Genomic DNA, 22388 nt, shown 5'->3' with positions numbered 1-22388 from the left:
ACTGTCATGCTATTGAAGAACTGACTTATGTAAAAGTGAGCTTTTTACTTACATGCCACCCAATACATACATCTTTCTTCATTTAAATATTCTGTATTATAAATCCTGTCTGCTGCATAAGAGACATACGTTGAGGTGTCTCTACAGTGCCCAATTTACTATAATAAAAATCACTAAAGCAATAATTTGAATTCACTCAAACTAAAAGCAACTGCATGTCCTTGACACCTAGAAACCAAAAAAAAAGAAAGAAAGTTATTATTACTTTAGTCATTTTATGAATAAAGGTTGCTACAAGCTTAGTTTGGAATTTGCATTTACGATCTCTTCCTTTAAACAGAATGCACAATTGATAAGATTGTGCCATATATGTGCTTATGTAAAATTAATGCTGTAAAAAAACAATGGTAAAGAGAAAACGGAAGTAATTTGAACCCAGGTATTTAACTTGAAGACATGTTTTCTTCCCTTAAAATGTCAGTAATTGCTGAGTGGGTGAAATGTCGATCTTTCTCTCTCTCTCTCACTCTCTCTCTCTCTCTCTCACATCACCCCGACCGCCTGTTTCAGTCTCTTTCCTACTGGCAATCGTGAAAAGAGTAGAAGCTAAGAAAAAGAAACACTTCAGTGATAAATCTTTTCCATTTCTTTTAATATAAAAGCCATCAGAAGTTCAGCTTAATTTTTACATCCGCCTTTAAGAGCATCTTAGCTCAGATGACTGGCAGCTTCTCAAGAGGCTTTTCAGTAAATGCAGTAAAGATTTTCCTTATGGCTCCAGTGTTGGACTGAAAGGAAGGAATCTGAGGTGGTCGGACCTTTTTAGAGCGGCAGGAGCTCCACCTTCTGAGTCTGTGACTCACGCTTCTGAAAGAAAGGAATAAGGAAAGACAAGAGAATGAAAAGAAGAGGGAGAGATAGAGAGGGAGAAAGGAAGTAAAGAAAAAATAAAAGGAAGCAGGAAACAAACAATCAAAAACAGTAGGAGAAAGACAGGATGGAAGAAGGAGTGAAGAGAAAGATGTGGGAAGGAACGTGGGAAACTAGGAAAAGGAAGAAATGGAAAAGTAAGGATGAAGAAAATGAAAATTAAATGAAGGAAGGAAATAAAGAGGTATACAAAGATAAGAAGGAAGAACAAATAAAAAAAGTATGGTGGAAGGATCAAAAGAAAGCAGGGGAAAGAAGGGTAGGAATGAAAAAGGAAAACAAAAAGGAAAGAAATGGGGATGAAGACAAAGAAAGGCTGGAAGAAAACAACAAAGGAATCACACGTGGGCAAGAAAAATGAGAAAATTAAGAAATCAAAGAGGAAAGATGGAAGGAGAGAAGGAATGACAGAAGAAGAAAGAAAATGAAAGATAAAATAAAAAAGAAAATGAAAAATAAAATAAAAAGGGAAGAAAGGAAAGGAAAGGAAAGGAAAGGAAAGGAAAGGAAAGGAAAGGTCATGAAAAAAGAAAGGAAAGGAAAAAGGAAAGAAAAGGCAGAAAAGAAAAGAAAAGAAAGAAAAAGAAAAAAAGAGAAATTAAGAAAGGAAAGGTAGAAAAAAAGGAAATGAAGGCAAGAAGGGAAAGGAAAGTGAGAAAGTAAAGAGAAATGGAAAGAAAAAGTAATGTAAAACTAAGAAAAAAGAAAGAAAGGATTACATCAGAGTCCCTGTTTATTCCCTTTTTAAGTTATTCATTGTTTTGTAGCTAAATCCATGTCAGATAGCTCATGCTGCGTGTATGCATGCTGGGATTGAAACCGAGAGAACCACTGAAACAATCACTATACAGCCACCGTGACAAATGAAAACTAAGCTTTCTAATTCAATCCCCACATACTAGAATACCTCAAATGCATGCTCACAAGGCCAGACATTACTTATGGTAACAAAAACACCACGCATGCCTATTTAAGCAACTTATTACCACAGCAGAATCATTTCCCGCCGTACGATACATTCATTTGAAATTATTTAGCTTATAATGAGTATCAATGCAATTCAGAGCATAAATGCTAGCATCGGTTCAAAATCGCAGAGTGATCTGTACGGTTGCACCCGGGTCTGAAGTACACTAAACAATCACCATAATGAATACAGTACTGGACTCGGCGGTGCTGAAGTCGAGTTCAGAATTGGTTGTAGTTAGTGCGTGGGGTGTTTTTTACGCATAAAGAGGCTTTTCAGCCTCACTGCATTAGCTCAGTGGGCACTTTCTCTACCTCGCTGCCATTTATCTTGTCTCAAAGATGTATGCCACCATGGAAATATATCCCATTTTACCAGGCTTTCATAAAACATATTCTTTGGTAATGGTCTTCTGTCGAGGCCTTATGTATTATTGAACAGGTCTCATTTTCATTCAAACAACCTGTAAGTCCTTCATAGCGGAGAGGGAGGAGGAAAAAAAAAATCTAATAATAAAAAAAACTTAATAACTTTTCTCACGAAAATTAGTCACCTTGTCCTTTGCAGGCAATTTTCTTTTGGTCGGCGTGGTATTTATCAAGCAGGGGATATGCAGGTGAAAGTACGCCTCTGACGCAGTTTTATTGGCTTCTATTTACTCGGGCTCTAGCCGAACACGGACCGGCGCGCACACACACACACACACACACACACACACTCTCGCACACACGCATGCGCTCGCACGCAGCCAGGGTTCCGTGTGATTACATGCAGAATTCCATTTCCAATTTGACATGAGCTGTGGGTGGTTTATTAATCTTGCGGCTTTAAAGACATGCCACGTTTTCCTTGACTTTTCCTCATCTCCTGAGGCTGAGAGTCTGTGGATTCGTGTGAGACGGGGAAGGTGGTCCAACTGGCAGGGCGCTCGGGGGCTGAGACGCGTCTTTACTTTGTAACGGTCTCTGAACATGTGTTTTAGCATGTGGTGATCAAGAGCAGTTTCGACTGTTTTGTAAATGCGTAGTGCGTTTTCAGCAGGTCCGCGACTCAAGCAAAACCGTTCGGTGGCCTTCTTGTGCTGATGGAACGCAGACTTGATTAATCCCAATATGAAATATGCAATGTCATTATTAAAATGCTTTTCTAATCATGCAGGGTGCCATATTGACCTTGTTTGTAAATTGAATGTTTGTTATGCAGACACGTTGTGTACTGCTTGTCGATTCATGAGTGACTTGATGGACTGAACATGTTTTCAGATGTCAGGCTGGTGAATCTCATCACTGATGTGTCTGTGGCTGTAGAAGAACTCGGGTTAAATGATTTTTATGCATACGTTTGCACTACTAGAGAAAATAATACGGTTAGGTAAATCGGAGTTTTACAGACATACACTGCGATTAAAAACCAAAAAATATGTAGATTGCATTTGGATCATCTGAAGTGAATGGGTGCTGTCAAAATCAAAGTCAAAAAAAAAAAAATAAATAAAAAAATAACTCCAGTGATTCACACAAATTCAGTTCATCAGTTATCATTTCGAGAATTAAAAAGCTGTAATAGACAAGCATTATTATGGATTTTCACATCAAAAGAAAGCAGTTGATGGAATTATGTGGATTACTTGTGGCCTCATTTGGGTTTTACAAAAAGTATTATTATTGTAATGTTTTTATAAGCTTGACTGCAGAGCATCCACTGGTGAACGAGTGATGCTACATTTCTCCAAATCTGTTCCAATGAAGATACGAAGTTATCTACATCTTGGGTGTACTTGAGAGGAACTGTTTGATATTTTGTATTTAATGCAGTGCAGTTCAGACATTTGTAAGTATTGGTCAAATACAAACCATTAGTAATAATATAATATAGCAGTGACATGTGGAATGGAATGGTGTAATTGATAAAAGAAAAATGAAAATGATAGGCATAAAGCACAAATATTTTTATTTATTTAAAGAGAATACTGCTTTAGAAATGCTGTAAAAAAGACATAAAGTGTCTTTTCTAGACTGATGTATGATTGGATTGTAGAATTACCAGCAATTTCTATAAACATTGAAAACTACATTATCTGGAAATGCCATTGGTGCTTGTTATACTTCATGTCTCTCATAACATATTCCTTTATCTATATGCAAGCGTGTCCTGTGTAATAGGTGTGCACTTTGAGTCACTAAAAGTCAGTCTTATTATGTAGGAACACCTTACACATGTCCTTCTACTTTATCATGTGGTACAAATGGGATTGTTGAAGGAGGTAATTACATTTCGTGGGACAACAAAAACGGTGTCCGTGTGGAAATCCTTTGGGGAATCTTAAATGATATCCATGTCGAAATCCTCCAGGGAGTTTGTGGCAATGTTCTCTCTGAGAAAGACTGTTTTTCTCAGAGATTTTGTTTTCTGCTAGGTAATGAAGTCCAGTTTGCCGTAAAGACATTTTTGCCACGAGTGGGTTGGAAGACATATTGTCTCATAAGTCCAATTCTCGTTTTGTGGCAGGGTTTGTGTGGAAGTGCATGCTTTAGTGGACAGTCATGTTCTGCAATGAGGACTGTTCCAAATCCACACTGAAGCTCTTTTCTAGTCTGGGAGATGAGTGAGAGAATGAGTCCAAAGCTTTGTGATAAAATTGCTTTGGTCGTAAATAAGTTTGGACTGTCTGTTTTTTGCCCCTTGATCTCAGGACCATCTGTGCGGAGCTGTCATACTATCAACACAAACTTCGTTCCCTCAATCCACCGCTACATTATTGCAGGGATGAAATAAGGATAAAACAGAAAAACAGTACCCGATAGTGTTGTTTCTGAAAAATTGTGAAAACACAAAAAGTGCTTTTGTAGGATTGAAGATGTTTGGTGTGATCATGTCCGTTCTTCTAGTATTTCAAAATAATGAGAATTTTGCATGTGTGTGTATTTATTCACCCCATTTCATGATTTTAAAATGCATATTCCATTTATTTTTCTCCATAAAAGGGACATTTCACAGCTGGCACAGGCTGTCAAGGTCCAAGATGACAAAAAAAAGTAATATAAAAGCACCATAAGTGGTTAGCATGACTATATTTCAAGATTTCTGAAGTGTTTCGATGCTTTTCAGAGAAACTCAAGTTATTATTCGTTGACATTTTTTTTTACCTCTACTGTGGCAAACATTAAATATGGTGCCTGTGGTATGGGGTTTTACATCAATGCTTCATTACCAAACCTCATGACGATATACATGTACCATATTTGATTTAGGTCAAATTTATTAGTTAATAATGGCTAAAATGAAACACAAACTGCATGGAATACTTTTATAATTTGCTTTGTCCCTTGGATGCAGTCACTGCGAAAAATGTTAAAAGAGTTTAGGAAACACGATGATGAGTAACTGAGGAAACTATTTGTAAGCAGTTTGTCAAAAATGAATTCATTTTCAATACCGATCTCAAACTTTTGCACCCCACATTACAAATGACCAAAAAGCTGTGCACTTTAATACTTTATCACCAACTCTGCAGCCTTATAAATCTTAAAAGACAGTTTCTCTGGTCAAATGGAAGCCAGTACACTAACTCAAACACAGTGACATTCAAGCCTGTGCAATCATTAATGGGAAAGGTAAGAAAAAAACAGCATGAAATTGAAATTTAGCATTGCTCATGTACCATCCATCCATGCTCCTATCTCTCTATTTCTGCTGATTGATTTGGCAGAGCAGTAAGTGATGATGGTTGGGGAAGCAGAGCAGTAACTCTACATACAGTGTGACAGGCCAAACTGGCGGTGAGCTTCCTGTTTCATCTGTCACCGAGAGCCACTGCCAGACAGGGAACTGATGCAGGGCAGACACACAGAGAGTACATCAGCACTGCAGCCCTGAGCCTGGCCTTTAGCTCCGCCGGCTAATATCTGTGTGTGTACGTGACCATGCGTGTCTTTTCCGTGGCCTGCCTGTTCCCTTGCAAAGATTTGTATCTTTCCGAAAGTGATGCATTATGCTACAGAGCTCTTAATAAATTCAAATTAAGAGATAGATTAAATCAAGATTTAATTAAACAATTCATTGAAATTGGTTTTACTTAACAATATTTGCTGAGAAAAAGACTCAAAATAAAAATAATTCAAAAACTTTAGTAAAGTAAAGGGTTTTTGTGAAAGTAGATAACGTTTTTAAAAAGTGGTTCTTCAAGCTTGAATTTCACCAATGTTATGAATCTATATATGGATGGATGGATGGATGGATATGTGGATGGATGGATGGATTGATGGATGGATAGATGGATAGATGAACCCTAATAAAGCTTTCTTTTATTTGTGGGGGGAAAAACTGCCAAATAGAGCTTGTTTACTTCATCAGCAAGACATTTCCATCTTATTAGATTTTCATCTGTCACCCTCCCACAGTCAGCAGCTAAAAGTCACATCACTTTACATTTATATCACACCATATATAAAATCAAATCCAAGCCACAGCTATGATTATAAAACACTATATGTGATGTAGTGACCACAGTTAATCAACTTCATGAATACAATTTCTATTTCTTGAATTCTATTCTATTCTGTTCCATTCTGTTTTTATTTCTGTTTTAATTGATTCATTGAATATATAACTTTTTTTTGTTTAAGAATTCAGTTTTTTTCTCACAAAAACATTAAGCAGTGGAAATCAGCTCATTAGAATGACTAAAGACTTGAGTTAGGACAGCTTTGGCATACCAAAAAATAAATTACATATATTATTACATTGCAGTTACAGTTAAATCGTTAAAACCATGACAATAATTTAGCAATAGTAACAATAATTATTATTTTCATACAATAAAATGCAACATTGTTCAGCATAAGTAACATTTTCATACACAGTTTTTCTAATTAACTTCAACTGAAAACCTGTCTTTCTTCTGCAAAAGTAATAATAAAATGCAATTTTCACACTAACTTCAATATATTTCATTTGCACCCTTTGGTCAAATCTAGAGCATCTGTACATGTGCTGGTCTTCTCTCTCTAACACAGTGGTTCTCAGCCTTGTTCCTGGAGGCTTCTCTGTTGTGACCTATAATAAGGTCCTTTGATGCATTTGAGAGGGATGCTCGGCAGCAGCTGGTGATAAATTTTTGCCTCGTTTGAATTAATCAATTTGTGGAATTCCTGTGAGGCCTTTATCAGAGTCTGGTAAATAGAATACAAATCGGCCCAATTATTCACAGCTTTGCCATCACACGCTCCAAACACAAACAAACAAATAGACACGCAAATAACTCCTCAGGCCGTATCCACATTCCTCAAGATCAGGACCCAAACGAGACACTCTGAGAATTTCACAGGCTGGGCTAATCAGCAAATTGTCTCTTGGAGAACTTTAAAATCGAGAAGACTACAGAGAGGCCCCAAAGTTTGAGACCACTAGAGTAAATCTAATTAAATCAATTTTTTTTTGATTGCAAATGATATAATCAGCATAATGATTTGAGTCAAAAGTTGAAATGAAAAAATGACATGAATTTCAGAATGTCTTGGTATTAAATGTAGCTTTAATTGGCTGCAGCCCTGCATAAACTCTATGAGATTGTGTAAAATGCGATGCTCATGTTCTCCAGCATGATTTAAGAATGAACAAAAAGAGCATCTTGTGCTTCTAATTTAAGCAAGAACAACCGACCATCTGTACAAAGAAGATTCCATTTATTTAATTAGTCACCAAGAAATAGAGCATACTCCTGAATATTTCTTCCTCATTAAGTCCTAATTTTTCATTAAAAATCTTAAAACTTTGCTTATTTCCATGTAAAATACATCTGGACTCTATGAAAAATTATTATCCTCATCAAGACGCATGCTGAATTAAGTCCAAGCTACACTTTTTCCTCATGTTTATACTGTGCTATATACATATAGCTTATTCATTGATAAATAATAGTTACTTTAATAATAATAATAATAATTACAGTGATTATCAGTACTAACAAACATAGAAGCATACAATGCTTTATCCACTAAAATGCAAATGAAGATGCATGCATGATCCTAAATTGCTTGGAAAGCCAGTGTAAAGTGCAGTGTTTGTGATAATGCAAGCGCTAAGAAGCACTCTACAAACATTAGAGCTCAGCAACATTGAACCCCTACCGATAAGTAGTCTGAATCTCAGGTGGGCGCTGTGTTTTCAAGTACTTGACCTGCTTACATAAAGAATATTTGGGGTGTTTTTCTTTTTTAAACGCACAAATTAAACCGGTGACTACACAATACACTGTCAGGACTGTGAACGACAAAACCTTTATTAGAAATGGCACAGAGTACTGGAGATGCCTCAGCCACTCAAAAATCTGTGCAAGAAAGAGGGAGAGAGAGAAAGAGAGCATGCTCAGTCATTGCTCAACACAGAGCAGAACATGGCAGACCTGGGATGCATGCAGCGCCATGAGCAAATGGTTCCCATAACAAACCCAACCTGACAGCTGCATGCAGAGCTCCAGAATCTGTTGGGTATCTGGCTTCACTGCAGCATCTGCAAGCTGGTGTGTGATTAGAGATGCAGTTTAAAAAGGTTAACAGAGAGGATTCAACAGGAGAGACTCTGAAAATACACTAACCCTCAGGTCATTTCTGGAAATATTGGGTAAGCTTTGAAAAGAGTAAAAGTCAAGACGTGAGTTCACAACAGCTGTTGGATTGGTGCTTCGCTCAGAACGGAACTCAGAAGTTCAACTGCGGTAGCAAACATGTTGAAATGTAAAGAAGTACATTTTTTTAATTAATTAAATTGAATTTGAATAAAAATATCATTTACCGCCATTTAGGAAAAGCTTGAAAGATTTAAGTTTTACAGGCCTTTGCAGATAGAGACAAAAACAACAGACATGATAGACGGAACAACAGACATAACAACTGAAAGATAGACAGACAAATATACTACAGACTACAGACACAAACACAAACAGAAGGATAGATTCAACTTTAAAACAAAAAATGTAGAATGACAGATAAAACAACAGACAAAATGAAAGATAGAATTATAGAATAACAGATTAGATAGATAGATAGATAGATAGATAGATCAAACATCAAAATAGATGTTTAGAAACAAAAATAGAAAATTTCTCTGCCCAATGCCTGTGTTAAATTCTTCTGAATTGCAGTTCAGTAAATCCCTCTTTCTGTCATACCAATTCAACTTCCTGTTTGGTGTGGCCTATTCTATTCAAATTCAAACACACAAAATGGAAAAGGCAGCCAATTCTTCACTTCTGAAATTCGCCCAACCCTGGGCAGGATATGGATTAGGTTGTATGGTCGGAGGCCAAATTTATGAATGAGCATGAATTGTATGCGTTTGGATAGGGGCCACAGTGCTGGTCGCGATCATAATGTATTAGCCAAGCATAATTTTAGAAATAAAAGAGTGCAGTGAACAAAAAGGTCTACCTGGCGATGAGTGCATTGCATATTGTGTCTGCGCGCAGTGCTTGTTGGCCTGTTTTCGAATGCATGGACTTTGCTTTTAAATCAGCCTATTGTTATTTGTGCTGAGCAAGCAGACCAGTCAGTGACTCTGTAAAGAGAGCGAGAGAGATGTTTGCTCACATCATTACGCTATATACTCCAAAATTACATATCAGGAAAATATCACCTCACCAGCAGAATGCAGGACTCTATTATCCAGCATCTCAGCAATATCATGAAGAACGGGTCGTGACTTTCCAATGAATTCAGAACAGTTTAGCGCATATGCCCAAACTCCCGCTTTCACACAAACACGTGCTCGCACGCACCGCTTCATACTTCACGGCGCACATACAACGCTAACTAGCATGTCTGTGGCGGAGTTGTAGCTGAAGTTAAACCTCTAAAACTCGACCTTGGATTTGTGCCTCTATGACAAATCACAGTATGTACATCAAACTTTAGGAAGAAATCTGATTTTTTGGCGCTAAAATGCCACAGAAAACTAAAGCTATTACCCTGCACACATTCTCCGCTAAGCTTCTTACAGTGCAGAGATACACCTAGCGTACAAGACCCCTCGGAGGAAGCTAATCCACACTGGGAAAACATAATCGCGTGTTAGGTGATCAAACGCACAACGAACCTCCACCAATATGAAGTGTAAAAGCTGAAAATCCACAGTAACTAATCTTGTTAGCTTGGCTCCCAACCAGTCGAGGACTTCAGGAATATACAGTAGCATTCACTCCGGGTGGCATATTTATCAAAATTACAGATGAAGGAGTTTTAATTCTACAATTAGATTGATGTTTTGTAGTAAATTGAAGTGTTTTTTCTTCTTATACATGCATTTTTGTTGTGTTTGGTTCCCTCACTTATTCCAGCTTCATTATATAAGCAGAAACTGCCTTAAAGTAGACTCCTTTTGAAATGCACCAATTATGGTAAGACATTGCTGCTGATGTTCCTCACAAGACGTTAAATTCAAAAGGAGTCGGAGCTATTTGCTGTGTTCAATCTATTCAATTTATAGTAGGAACGTAGGAGAAAAACCCCCACTAAAACAAACCGCACTAACAAATAAAAATGAGAATCCCAACAGGTTTCCTCAAATTCACACGTGAGGAACCTTGAGTGTGAATAGAGATGTGCTTAACTCCTCTCCCTCTCCTCTCTTTTCTTTGCTTGATTAAATATACTTGAATAGATACACTCAATGGCTCAGTGTGGTAGCTCAGGGTTGCAGTGTCCAGCTCTTGACATGTTGTAATTTCTGGATGTTTAATGCTTGTTTGGTCAGGCAGAAAGGTCATGGTCGGTCAGCAGCACGAGAGACCTGGTCTCCAATAAAGACAGCTTAATTACCATGTAAATACCACCGCAGGGGTGGGCCTGCGCACCAGCAAACTGGAAGGGGGTCCTGCTTTCATGGCTGTTTGACAGATCAAAATCTTCACAGACTACCCATAGTTCCTCACATGTCAGGCCCGCGGCAGCACAGCAGTTGTATGAGATTATTACCTTGAACAACTTTATTAATGTTACATAGTCAAGCTGGAGAAGATGTGTAGAGAATTTTAATGCATGAACTACAAGTATTTAGTAGCATTTTACATAATATATAGTCTATGAGGCAGATATTATGTTAACTAAATTACTTTTTTACAATTCATTAAAAATACGAGCAGCTCTAAAACATAATTATTTACTGCGCATGTTGATACACGGGAACCTTTACAGACTCTTTCTGCAGATTACTCTGCCTACTCTACCAGTAGGTAGAGGTCTGCTTGGGACTGTCTTTTTAGTCTCGCTCATTTAGGCTACAATATGAAAAAAAAAATGTGAAGGTTGTACAAAAAAAGCCTAGCTATTTTATTCATCTTGTCAAAATATTACATTTCGCTACAAAGTAGAAAAAGTGTAGCAGAGAAAAAATAAAGAAATAAGACAGCTGTCATTTAAAATGATATGCTAAGAAAAATATTAACAAAACCGAGTTGAATGTCCTTCAAGGACAGCCCATTAACGATATTCTTATTCTGCTCTGTCACTCATCGACAACCTGCCTACTCTTTCTGAGGGCTGTATGTTTACCATCGGTAGGCTACAGCCTGCTCTGGGCACCGCCGTGCACATGCTGCGCGCAGACCTCGCAAATAAAACGCATGGTACAGAAAGCACGGTTCATGCGTGCAGCTTGTGAATAACAGATCTGAAAGCAGGCTGTACTGTTGGTCAGCCCGCTCCCATTCAAATTACTCCAGAGTTACCGACCACCAACATGCTTTATTCCGCACTGCACAAAATCTGGTCGGGAATGCAGACCTCTGCCAGTAGATGGCAAAAAGTGACTTTATAGTGCCTTAATAAGTGTGTAATTTCAATCATTCACTCACTCAAATTATTTGCTTAAAAAGGTAGATTCATTCAGGAACCAAACAGTGATCGTCTTTGCATTGAACCATAATGGCACAAAACCAGCCTGGTCTCATAAAAAATGTAGCTCTGTGCACTTTTGTGCAACATCGTTTTATGTACCTTACTGGATGTTTCACCGCAGTTTCGAAGAGAAACGTCCACCAAGTGGCACTAAAACACAGGTTCAATACGTGACCCTGTCATGTTGATATCAAAAGGTATTTGTTGATGCAACCGTGCCAATTCAACTTCCTTTAGGGCAGATTTGAACTGTTTTGTCAAATCATTTCACACGAGATTTGTACCCGGAGCTTTTTTAAGTGCAACACTATCACGTGAGCAACCGAGTACCCATAGATATGAAGCTGGATATGTGTGATGCTAACGTTCAAAAGCACCAGTTTTCAAATCTTCAAACATTCATAACATGATATTCTCTAAGTAATTGTGCAAAAAAGTAATTTCTTTGATAAACAAGGTTCAAAAGAACAACACTTACTCAAAATAGAAAACGTTTTTGTTCTTTATATATTTATTGGCACTTTTGATTAAATGAATGCACATTTATAGCCTTGGGTAAACAAATAATATAAAAGAGTAAAATGAGTGGCATACAGAACGAGTGATGTTTTCATATGAATTCATGTTGTTATTTTTGCTAGAGGCTTACTAATTACATTACCATTAACATTACTTGCATGCTGTGATCAAAACTATTAATGTACCTTCATTCTGTTATACGATAAATTCTACAACAATGCAAAGCAATGCAACAATTTTTAATTATTGAGCATCATTAAACGTTTGTTTTGCTCAGTAAAGAAAATAAATACACTAAAAAGAGTAAAGTGTAAAAACATTTGTGTCTTAAAAAAAAAAAAAAAAAAAAAAAAAAAAAAAAACATCTCAGTTTAGTGATTTGTCTTGCAGCAAAGCACATAAAGTTGATTATCCACATTTGGATTTATTTCTTCAATGTCTGCATTCTGAGTATATTTGTGTCTGTATGTAGCTGAGTAAACAAAACCCGATAGAGAAAACTACTTTATTATGCCAACATTTCATTTCAGCCTCCTTCAAAAAAAAAAACAAAAATATGCTTGTTCCATAAGTTTATGACAGAAACAATGGATTATCATGCGGAGGCTTTCGAACGGGTGGCGCTGACAAAGATAGTGATCAATAATTGTCTCTTCAAGTGTTCTTTCATCAGTCTTTCTCTTGTGGCAAAAAGCAGAAGCCCACAACTCTAAGGCACGGACGGTTATGTTTATCCCGCCACGCTACTTAGCAAGAATAATACAATTGTCTGGTTTATGGGTGCACCCCGGTGGGTGGAAAACCACGGGGCTACGGCCTGAACATTGTGCGGATTGGGCCCTCTCGCAGGACCCTCCGAGACCCTCAATCTGGAGCATTATGTGGAGAATTCCTCCGATATGAAGAAACCCCAAAAGAACTGCGGCTAATCCAATTTGAGACACTTGACTGGCAGAGCTAATTACGGCGCGAGGGCATTGTCCACACACGGGGACCAGCGGGTCGCGCTGGCACACTGAAGGGAGACAGCTGGGCGAGATGAATGCGTACAAACGCGCATCATGCTAGAGAACCGTGCGAATGCTAATTTTCGCTAACACATACTAATCCACCACAAAGGAGGATGCTTGAATTCTCTGCATCTTGAAAAGTCTCTCGGTGTCTTTTTGTGTCGAAATATGTTCCCAGCTCATTTAGGAGGATAAGACAGAAGGGGAGGAAGGAATGAAAGCGTTTTCATTGTACGTACCAGAGTCTCGGTCGCGTTGTTTTTGCAGACACGGCTCGATTTAGCGATCCGGCTAATTGAGTCTCATTGCTACGTTAACCTATTCAGAGAGTGGGCCGGTCTTTTATCAATGAGTCTTTATTTTTCAAAGACCGTTGGACGAGCGCACGCATACGTTCTCGGCAACCATTTGAAGCTGCTGGGGTTTTTTCATCCTGAAGGGCTCCCCCGCTTGTGGTCTCTCTCTATTGATGTGTGATAACAGGATTCCAACATAATATCGCCAAATGTTATTGTGAACGAGAAAAGGGCTTATACTGCCGTCTTTACACAGACCAACAGGATTTGCATGTTTCTGCAAGTCATTGTGGGCCTTCGCAGTAGTTTATGCGGCAACATACTACAATTTCCATTATGTAGCCTGAGTGGATTTGCATGTGTTTTTGTGTCGTGAGTGTGTCTGTGTGAATAGCACTTGCCTAATGTAGCTTTAACTGGATTTCCATGCCACTTGACTGCATCGCTAGAGACATATGGGCTTTAAAACACACACAAAACCACATAACTGCTCTGAACATTTGTTACAGACATGCAACCTCTTGCTTTTTCTCTTACACTCTCAAAAACGATTGGGTGCACAATCACGGCGTGCTGCACATTTAAAGGCCATTCGGTACATAATTCACAAATAAATACCTACATATATGGAATCTAAACATCGACTGCATGATATATGACTATGGTTAGCAGTGACCTAAAGCCAAACTTTTTAAGTAAACATTAAGGCCTAGAGGTATTTTCAACAGGCATTAATCATAAACAAGGCAGAAGCTTATATGCACGTGCCATTCGTGTTCATGTTATTAATCAATGTGATGAATAAAGCTCTCAGCTAATATATATAAAAAAAAAAACAAAAAAAAACATTTATTTTTATTACAAGTTTTCAAAACTCTGAAACTTCCTCTCATATCCAAGACTTGTTACAAGACGATGTGAGTTGCAATATATATAATACTTTTTTTTTTTTTTTTTTTTTATAAGCTCACAATTGTTGAGCTTATTGTTGGTCAATTGTCGGCCATCTAATGCAATAAAGCCCCAAAACTTACAATAACCTCAACAGACAGTCAATGGTCCTGAGGGATGTTTTCCAGAATAGAGAGAGTCTCCTCACATATTGGTCATCTTTTTCTGTCACTTCATATAAAACGCACCCACCACTGACCAGGTCACCACACACACACACACACACTGATCTGTACAATATGTATGTCAGTAGCAGCAGACCAAGAGATGACATTTCCCAGTTGGATATCCAATAACCCCCATGACTCCTCAGGTGAGGCCTCCTTTGTATGTGTGTGTGTGTGTGTGTGTGTATGTGTGTGTGTATAAATTCAGTTCAGATTATATCATATTGGACCTGAGCAGGTTGTTGAGACATGGAATCCCCCATACACTTCCTCTTCATGCCTCTCCCTCTCCCTCCGCCCCAGTCCCTGTCTCTCTTCATTTGTCTACCACTCAGAGCACAGAGAAATACACATTGTCATAGAAGAAAACCAGCAAAAATTATCTATCTATCTATCTATCTATCTATCTATCTATCTATCTATCTATCTATCTATCTATCTATCTATCTATCTATCTATCTATCTATCTATCTATCTATCTATCTATCTATCTATCTACTTTGTCTCTCAGTGGTCTCTAACACAATGCCCACGGGCACCTAAGAGCCAGAATGGAGTATGAGTTGTTTACAGTGCACAATCTATTAATAGCCTCCGTTTTATTCTGTATTTTCTTTCAATTTGTTTTTCAAAGCATATATTTTCAGACTTTTAAAAATTCTGAAGCTATATATACACATAAAAATATTCATTTGAAATATTAATACCATGTAACTTAATATCAAGTAACTAATTTATCAGTTAAAAGACATTGCATAAAAAAGCAATAAAGTGAACAATCAGCTAACACAGATTCAAACATGTAGGCCTTTTTACTATTTATTTTGACAAGTAGTGCTTACAACATTAGAGGCCCGAGGTTTATGTATCCCTAAACAGAACAGCACAGGCTTAATAAATTAAAGAAACCATAATGCATGAATCGAATATAGTACCTCATTAAAACAACATATAGGGACATACGAGCATCCAGATTGAAATGGCATTAGTTGTTCTTGTCCTCTATCTCTTGGAACTAAGTCAACTCTTTAAATAATTCACTTGCAGGAGGCTGAGATTGAAGCGGTTAGGTAATGCATAGGCAAATGAGCGCTGCCTTCTGAAATAACGAGGTTGTCTATGAAGGCGTTTGATACAAGAACCTGTTGTTACACAAGCCAGATCTTGTTTGTATTGATTCTCCATTTAGTGCGGTTGCTTATTTAGGAACTAAGGGGCAAAAATCTCATTTCAACAGTTACATTTGGTTGAATTACATTTTAAACACATCAACTATGCACCAGTTACGTGTGCATCAACCCAATTTAAACATAAAAATGAGGTTGTTTACTCAGTGGGGAGAACTTTTTTTTTTTTCCTCCTCACCACTGCCAAGAACACATTTAGAACAATAAGTAGCCTTGTTAGTATTCTTCCTGTTTTGTTTCATTCTGGATCAGGTAACTTTTTAGTTATAAAAGCTGAAAGGATTCATGTTTAATTGTGTTGCCAATCAATACTACCATGTTTGTGAATAATTTCAATTTTTTTTCCCAGATAGTTTTTTCTTCTGCATCCATACCAAAGAATAAACTGCACAAACCACCTAAGTGTCAATAAGCAGGCAATCTGAGAATTTATATAAAATGTACCAGTTGACAATGTACATTTTTTTTCGTGACACATTTAAAATTATACTTAACGGTGTTCATTTGCTCACCCATACTGTACGTCTTTTTTAAACATGAATACCTTTCTTCATTCCAAAGACCACAAAATAAGATATGGATGTTTTTTTACGACAGAATAAAAAAAGTCATATGAATTCGGAAGGACGTGAGGAGAGGGTGAGTAAATGATAACAATTTTAATTTCTAGGTGAACTGACCTTTTGAAACTGATCAGGTTAATGCTTAATAATGTGTTCTGAGTGTATGTGTAAGAGAGACCGAAATAAAGCTAAAGACCCTGCTGGTATTTCTATTGATAGTGACAGTGACTGTGACTAAAGGCTGCAAGTGACACACCGTCACTCCAAAGCACCGACAACTGTGAAAGGAAGTGGGAATATTGTCATAATGAGTGTGATAGCAGAGAGTCCTTGTGCTCTCACACCTTCACACTGCCATACACCTACACAACTAGTCCAGCTCTCTTTCTTACTTCTTTCTATCTTCCTTTGTGCCATTTCTAATGAACGCATAACTTGTACAGGTACAAATGCCATTGCTACATTTAGGTGCTATGTAATATATGTGCTGTATTAATACATATTAATGATGTAGTCAGGCAAATCTGTGCTTTATGTTACCGCGTATGTACTTTTAGGTTAGCCCAAAAACATCTTTTTTCACAGTCATACCATACTAGACCTTCAACCAAATGCCGTGAACTGATTGCGAAAATGGCACATTTGAGCCGAGGGGGTGAGAAGGAAGGGAACGAGTCAAAGATGATGGTAGCGGTGGGTCGTGGGACTTTGTCAGTGAATAAAACATGCTACGCCTCGCTGTCCTGAACTGACTCTGCTCTAGTTTCAGTCTAACCTTTCGCAAGAGTTGTGGACACCTGTGTTTAGTAATAAATCCCTTCGATTACAGGAAGACTCTTGCAAATTACCGCATCCTTACAATAATTAGGTTAATAGGTCCCCCTTGATATCTGTGAATTAAACTGAACTAACAAAGTGCATAACAGCCTCGTTTTATATGCACTTCTATTGTTTATTACCAGCATAAAGACACACGTTTATAATAATGATTTACCACTCTGAAACTATACATAGCTACTTAACATTCGTCAGCACTTATCTATGAATAAATTACATTAATGCACATCTTGAATATGCATAAGCACATTGAATTCCTACATATACTGAAGTGATATGAGTGTGCATACTAAAAATAAAATAAAATGGCAGGAATTTCATTCAAATGTAAGTGCACACTGGTAAAAAGGGATATGTTTCCATCCCTCATGAGACTGCCGGATATTATCATGCTCCACAAGTACAGGGTCTCTTCCTCTCGCTCCTCTAATATGGAAATAAGTCGCACAGGCCAGTCATAAAGCCATACTTTTTAAACTACACACACTGTGAAAAAGCTTTTGAAGGTTACTGGGTATAGAGAGACAGAGCCTATCGTGAAAATGTGTGTGTATCTGAATAAAAAAAAAACGTGGTGTGTGTGTGTGAGCGCGCTATAGAATTAAAACCTTAAAACAACAAAGTGGCGGGTCAAGCGCTGTCTGGTCCTCGTAATGCCCATAACAGTAATAACCTCGAGGTGAATCATAAAAATAAGAACAGACGTAAAGCTTTTGGTTCTGTTCCGAGATTAATCCTTCAAATAATTCCAATTTAATCTGATGGGAAAGAGAAATTGAGTGCAAGACCGTCAAAATGAGTGTGAGTGTGAAAAGAGAAAGAATAATCTGGTTATTTTTGAAAAGACAGAGATATAAAATGCCACCTCAGTTACAGTGATTCCAAGTGCATTAAATTATTGCTGCATATGATTTCTTATCTATTTATAACCCTTGGGCCATCATTCAAAAGCGTTCATTCATACACTAAAAATATCATTAGAACTATCTGTCTAACAAAACGTCTATCCTCATGTCCACAGAGGAACACTTTAAGTCTTCTCATATCTTTCTGAGCAAATGCATTTCATTACATGACAGGCTGATCCGATACTATTAACGTCTTTATATCACCTGGCTGTTTGTCAGATTTCGGATGTGTGTGCGTGTGGTTACAGATAGGAGAATTGTGTCGGTTGTACCACTAAGAGCACTACTGCCAGCTCAACTTAGCATCACGACTCCACCAGACGAGCAAGCCAAAATAATAAACATGCAGAGACAAACACAGAGCGGGTGTAAGTGACAAGAGCAATGTAGAACCATCAAGACATGAAAGCCGCCCCTTCCTGCTCCGGGGTGTCTCCATCTGCAATGGCAGCTTCTGAATCACAAATAGCCCTTAAATAATTCACCTTTCTTCTTAAGTACTACTAAATATTTACTTGTCGATTAATTTGTAAACACGTTCTCAGCTCTTTTCTTAAGTGTAATCCCCGCGTCTCCCACCCCTCGTCTGACAAGTTCTCTGAGGGATCACAGCTCCTTCATAATGAAGGGAGACAGAATGAAATGTGTAACTCACGGTTTTACTATGTAACGTTATCAATTTATTATCAAGCATTATTTCAATACCTGCACTGATTTGCCATCTGATCCGACAAGGGAAATCATGAATCATGATTGTTTTGTCAAGTGCCCTGATTGACTGAATGGGCAATATATATATATATATATATGTGTGTGTGTGTGTGTGTGTGTGTGTGTGTGTATGTATGTATATATATATATATATATATATATATATATATATATATATATATATATATACACACACACACATATATATATATATATATACACACACACACACATACATATATATTAGAACAATATACATTATTAAATATTAAATCTTGATTAAATAAATAATGAATAATATTATATATTACAATAGTATTATATATTTTCTTTTCTTTTACTGACAAGGTTGTGAGATCAAAATAACAGCATTAAATTGACAGCCTGTCCCGACATCAAAGTGTGTGCCTTTACCTGCTCTGTTTTTAAGGTGAATGGTTGTTTGAAAGTCCCTCCTGTCTGTCTGCATGTGTGTGTGTGTGTGTGTTTTGTGACAAATCAATACACACTGGAGAGTAAAGGGTCTGAAAAGTTCCACAATGCACCTTCAGTAATCTCCATTAGCTACTCAAACTCACTTTGCATTGATTCCCACACACACCCCAACCATCACCGGAGATCAATAACACACACACAAATGCACACACACTCTAGTAAACGGCCAACAAAAATAAAACCCAAACTCTTCCCCAATGTCTAAAAGTGATTCCTTCATTTGAAACCCACATTAAAGCACTTGGTTTTCCTAAAAGGCAGACTGAGGTCGATATGGAGACAAATGCTGTGTCTATATTCTCAGTATGTTCAAAGTATGTAGGCAATTCAAAGAAAAATGCACTTCTTGACTCTGGAAGGCTTCAAGTATGGTCGGCGGTTATGCTGGAGTGTAGTATAAATACATTTCCAGACATCATAGATCAGGCCTACATCCGGCATGTTGGCACCATCCTTGATGTGCGCTCTTTAACATACTAATAATACCCAGGTCTTCTTAAAAAGTACAATTCAACCACAATAATTAGATACATTTGGTGCCTTTAAATTTAAAAGGAGACACTCGTCTTATATAATTCTCCAAATTGTGTTCTTCAACTTTGAATCAGACGGTTCCTCAGCTCCCGTGGACTCATGAGACGGAAAAGTCTCCACCGACTCACACTTCAGAATCTCAGTGGATGCAGTATGTCATCTGGATATTGTTTGCCTACATATTTTGCCATCCTACTCATTTGACATACTACTTTTTGCATAACGGGTAGCAGGAAAGTATGCCTAGTCTTATTTACAACTGTTACGTTTGATCAATGACCCTGAGTGAATGCACCGTGCACACATACTGCCAGAAATCATCTTTTCTGTGTAATATTACAGACATAAAACTCCCCACACATCAGCAGTTTTTACAGAGCGCTCCTTCTGCTCTGAAAGGTCACTGTGCATTACGTTCGTATGTTTCTTGGCAGCGATCAGTTTAGACTGAGTTCAGAGAGATCATGCATGTGGAAAGTCATTAACTACTTACAGACAGCAGCAGACTGAATACAAATATTATAGAACCACGCTAAACTAAATATTTACCAGGTTTGGTATCACTGTCAATTCAATCATTTGTGAATTCTGATCACGTGCATGTCAGTTAATCACGTGACCTTCCGTGAATTATCATTGTGATCAATAACAGCTTATCTCCCGGCTGATTGACAGTTCTGAGTTATTATTCAAGGCTGCAATGATGAATGAAGAACATATGGCATTATTATCGATACCATCATCTAACACACACCCACATTCAAAGAATTTCATTTCAGACAATAAAATAGAACGGTCTGATCCTAAAGGTGTCTGATTTCAAGGGGATTCATTTTACCAGCTGCTCTTGATGCAGTTTGATTGAATGGCATTTTACAAGATAACTGCAAATGTTAGAGGACTTAAAATGTTAGAAAAGGCTTTTCTAACTTATCATCGTCCCTGAAAATCTCAGAAAATATCCCAAAGGCCTAAGATCTAACAACACGCACACACACGCAGCTATTTTCGCACTATCAGTCACACATAAGCTCTTTGTTACAGAAGATGAAATATGAAATTCACTGTACAGACAGATCCACATGTGGGAAAAATAGTCAAAGGGCAAACATATCTATATTTGTAGCAGGGTAATTGCACCAAGAAAATTGCGCTTTGATTTTTGATAAAAGCATATCTATAAATGAGACTAATTTACATAGACAGAAGGCATGTTTGTCCTGACAGGAATGCCAATTACATAATTTAATGCCTGGGTTATACTTTATAGTCTATGCATCACAAACTAACAGTGAATATTTTTTGAATATAAGTTATGTTTAAATATTTGATTCATTTATAAGGTGTGTTTATTTGCAATATTGTTTTTATAAAATAAATAATTAATTAATTAAAATATATAATTAGAATTACTACATAGAAATATCTTTATTAATATAAAACACGAATGCTTTAAAATTGATGTTTTCGATATGTGGATGTGTGCAATTATATCAAAGCATCATCTAAATATTGGCAGTTTTTTTATATTTACAACAGACCTTGTTTCGCTCATAAAATGCAGCAAAACCCCATTATGCAACCCTTTCAGGTTTTGATATCAATTTACAAAAAGTATAAAAAGAATATCTATGCAGTCACATCACATCAGTGCGTCTTTAAATAACGCCCTAACAATTTCGCCATTGTATTCCTAAAAGGCATATCTCCTTACACAAACAAACATTGCTTTTTGGTCACCACAGGCAACATATCAGTATCAGTGTAGTAGGAACACTAGTAAGTCTGCAGGGCATTTCTGTAATATTTCCCAGTTAGTGATACGGGCCATTTATCACCGTCACGCTCTCTGTAGTCTTGCTTCGCGCAAGCAGTCGCCGAGATAAGGCCGTGGACTTAAGGAAGCTACGGACTTATTTTTAGTCGGATGCTGGCTCAGCTGTACTCCCTCACAAAGGCAAATGTTTGGACTATAAAACCGTTATTATGTTACACATTAACATTATTAACTGTTATTTAAGCACCATGCAATGAAAAGGCCCACAACAAGTAGGCTATACCTCTCCTGCGGATGTTTACAACAAAAAAAAAGCAGTGCAGAGTATGTGACATGCAAATGTATGTGAGATCGCACCACGTAAGGCAATATTTCTTCCCTCTCAGCGCTCGGGGGTTTGTGTGTTTAGAAATGAATAAGCCCTGCATAATGTCGTCTTCCTGAGAGCGCTTGTAGTGTGTTTATCCGTTTTGATGAATCATTTGGCACAGCTAGAGCAGCGAAAAGAGGCCATAGCTCCTGTTTTTCCGCTAAGTTTGAAGCTCGCTACATTGGTTTAGGACTGCACCGCTAGCTGCCGGCCTCAGTATCGAATGCGCATATGTTAAAATTATGAGTCACCTAGCTAAAAGCGACTCTTGCGATG

The sequence above is a fragment of the Puntigrus tetrazona genome, chromosome 14, assembly GCF_018831695.1.
Source record: "Puntigrus tetrazona isolate hp1 chromosome 14, ASM1883169v1, whole genome shotgun sequence".
Taxonomy (NCBI): domain Eukaryota; kingdom Metazoa; phylum Chordata; class Actinopteri; order Cypriniformes; family Cyprinidae; genus Puntigrus; species Puntigrus tetrazona.
This window is presented reverse-complemented; position numbering follows the sequence as displayed.